The 2,500-nt window shown below is 46.6% G+C and overlaps 7 non-coding genes and 2 pseudogenes across 7 annotated transcripts in view; all 9 read right to left on the minus strand.

Moving 5' to 3' along the window:
• Positions 1-94: 94 nt before the first annotated feature.
• On the minus strand, positions 95-213 carry LOC146290614 (5S ribosomal RNA; annotated as a pseudogene).
• A 186-nt stretch (positions 214-399) lies between these two features.
• On the minus strand, positions 400-518 carry LOC146290615 (5S ribosomal RNA). The gene has a single exon (XR_014755797.1). It is a non-coding gene; the product is annotated as a 5S ribosomal RNA (ribosomal RNA).
• Positions 519-698: 180 nt separating this feature from the next.
• LOC146290616 (5S ribosomal RNA) lies at positions 699-817 on the minus strand. Its single transcript, XR_014755798.1, has one exon. It is a non-coding gene; the product is annotated as a 5S ribosomal RNA (ribosomal RNA).
• Positions 818-1,001: 184 nt separating this feature from the next.
• On the minus strand, positions 1,002-1,120 carry LOC146290617 (5S ribosomal RNA; annotated as a pseudogene).
• A 184-nt stretch (positions 1,121-1,304) lies between these two features.
• LOC146290618 (5S ribosomal RNA) lies at positions 1,305-1,423 on the minus strand. The gene has a single exon (XR_014757143.1). It is a non-coding gene; the product is annotated as a 5S ribosomal RNA (ribosomal RNA).
• Positions 1,424-1,605: 182 nt separating this feature from the next.
• LOC146290619 (5S ribosomal RNA) lies at positions 1,606-1,724 on the minus strand. The gene has a single exon (XR_014757575.1). It is a non-coding gene; the product is annotated as a 5S ribosomal RNA (ribosomal RNA).
• A 170-nt stretch (positions 1,725-1,894) lies between these two features.
• LOC146290620 (5S ribosomal RNA) lies at positions 1,895-2,013 on the minus strand. Its single transcript, XR_014755800.1, has one exon. It is a non-coding gene; the product is annotated as a 5S ribosomal RNA (ribosomal RNA).
• A 176-nt stretch (positions 2,014-2,189) lies between these two features.
• On the minus strand, positions 2,190-2,308 carry LOC146290621 (5S ribosomal RNA). The gene has a single exon (XR_014755801.1). It is a non-coding gene; the product is annotated as a 5S ribosomal RNA (ribosomal RNA).
• Positions 2,309-2,484: 176 nt separating this feature from the next.
• LOC146290622 (5S ribosomal RNA) overlaps positions 2,485-2,500 on the minus strand; it is a 119-nt gene continuing 103 nt past the window's right edge. Inside the window, exon 1 of the ribosomal RNA XR_014757144.1 lies at positions 2,485-2,500. This exon is cut by the window's right edge and continues 103 nt beyond it. This is a non-coding gene — a ribosomal RNA (5S ribosomal RNA).

Consider the following 2,500-nt stretch of genomic DNA (forward strand, 5'->3'; position numbering starts at 1 on the left):
TCTCGTGTCAAAATGAAAACAGCTTCCAGCCCCTTTCATGAAGGACTACTTGTGCATATTGCAAGATGTCAGTTTCTAAGTGAATGAGCAAAAGAGCATACAGCACCTGGTATTCCCAGGCGGTCTCCCATCCAATTACTAACCAGACCCGACCCTGCTTAGCTTCCGAGATCAGACGAGATCGGGCGTTGCCAGGCTGGTATGGCCGTACAAAATAAGTTGACAACCATAGGCTACTTATCCATATACAGATTTAGCAATTGACAATAAAAGGTGGTCTCTCCCTCTCTCTCTCTCTCTCTCTCTCTCGTGTCAAAATGAAAACAGCTTCCAGCCCCTTTCATGAAGGACTACTTGTGCATATTGCAAGATTTCAGTTTCTAAGTGAATGAGCAAAAGAGCATACAGCACCTGGTATTCCCAGGCGGTCTCCCATCCAAGTACTAACCAGGCCCGACCCTGCTTAGCTTCCGAGATCAGACGAGATCGGGCGTTGCCAGGCTGGTATGGCCGTACGAAATAAGTTGACAACCATAGGCTACTTATCCATATACAGATTTAGCAATTGACAATGCAAGGTGGTCTCTCTCTCTCTCTCTCTCTCTCTCGTGTCAAAATGAAAACAGCTTCCAGCCCCTTTCATGAAGGACTACTTGTGCATATTGCAAGATTTCAGTTTCTAAGTGAATGAGCAAAAGAGCATACAGCACCTGGTATTCCCAGGCGGTCTCCCATCCAAGTACTAACCAGGCCCGACCCTGCTTAGCTTCCGAGATCAGACGAGATCGGGCGTTGCCAGGCTGGTATGGCCGTACGAAATAAGTTGACAACCATAGGCTACTTATCCATATACAGATTTAGCAATTGACAATGCAAGGTAGTCTCTCTCTATCTCTCTCTCTCTCTCTCTCGTGTCAAAATGAAAACAGCTTCCAGCCCCTTTCATGAAGGACTACTTGTGCATATTGCAAGATGTCAGTTTCTAAGTGAATGAGCAAAAGAGCATACAGCACCTGGTATTCCCAGGCGGTCTCCCATCCAATTACTAACCAGACCCGACCCTGCTTAGCTTCCGAGATCAGACGAGATCGGGCGTTGCCAGGCTGGTATGGCCGTACAAAATAAGTTGACAACCATAGGCTACTTATCCATATACAGATTTAGCAATTGACAATGCAAGGTGGTCTCTCCCTCTCTCTCTCTCTCTCTCTCTCGTGTCAAAATGAAAACAGCTTCCAGCCCCTTTCATGAAGGACTACTTGTGCATATTGCAAGATTTCAGTTTCTAAGTGAATGAGCAAAAGAGCATACAGCACCTGGTATTCCCAGGCGGTCTCCCATCCAAGTACTAACCAGGCCCGACCCTGCTTAGCTTCCGAGATCAGACGAGATCGGGCGTTGCCAGGCTGGTATGGCCGTACAAAATAAGTTGACAACCATAGGCTACTTATCCATATACAGATTTAGCAATTGACAATGCAAGGTGGTCTCTCTCTCTCTCTCTCTCTCTCTCTCGTGTCAAAATGAAAACAGCTTCCAGCCCCTTTCATGAAGGACTACTTGTGCATATTGCAAGATTTCAGTTTCTAAGTGAATGAGCAAAAGAGCATACAGCACCTGGTATTCCCAGGCGGTCTCCCATCCAAGTACTAACCAGGCCCGACCCTGCTTAGCTTCCGAGATCAGACGAGATCGGGCGTTGCCAGGCTGGTATGGCCGTACTAAATAAGTTGACAACCATAGGCTACTTATCCATATACAGATTTAGCAATTGACAATGCAAGGTGGTCTCTCTCTCTCTCTCGTGTCAAAATGAAAACAGCTTCCAGCCCCTTTCATGAAGGACTACTTGTGCATATTGCAAGATTTCAGTTTCTAAGTGAATGAGCAAAAGAGCATACAGCACCTGGTATTCCCAGGCGGTCTCCCATCCAAGTACTAACCAGGCCCGACCCTGCTTAGCTTCCGAGATCAGACGAGATCGGGCGTTGCCAGGCTGGTATGGCCGTACGAAATAAGTTGACAACCATAGGCTACTTATCCATATACAGATTTAGCAATTGACAATGCAAGGTAGTCTCTCTCTCTCTCTCTCTCTCGTGTCAAAATGAAAACAGCTTCCAGCCCCTTTCATGAAGGACTACTTGTGCATATTGCAAGATTTCAGTTTCTAAGTGAATGAGCAAAAGAGCATACAGCACCTGGTATTCCCAGGCGGTCTCCCATCCAAGTACTAACCAGGCCCGACCCTGCTTAGCTTCCGAGATCAGACGAGATCGGGCGTTGCCAGGCTGGTATGGCCGTACGAAATAAGTTGACAACCATAGGCTACTTATCCATATACAGATTTAGCAATTGACAATGCAAGGTGGTCTCTCTCTCTCTCTCTCTCTCGTGTCAAAATGAAAACAGCTTCCAGCCCCTTTCATGAAGGACTACTTGTGCATATTGCAAGATTTCAGTTTCTAAGTGAATGAGCAAAAGAGCATACAGCACCTGG

The sequence above is a fragment of the Hypomesus nipponensis genome, chromosome 5 (assembly GCF_054491055.1).
Source record: "Hypomesus nipponensis isolate SF chromosome 5, ASM5449105v1, whole genome shotgun sequence".
Classification (NCBI taxonomy): Eukaryota; Metazoa; Chordata; class Actinopteri; order Osmeriformes; family Osmeridae; genus Hypomesus; species Hypomesus nipponensis.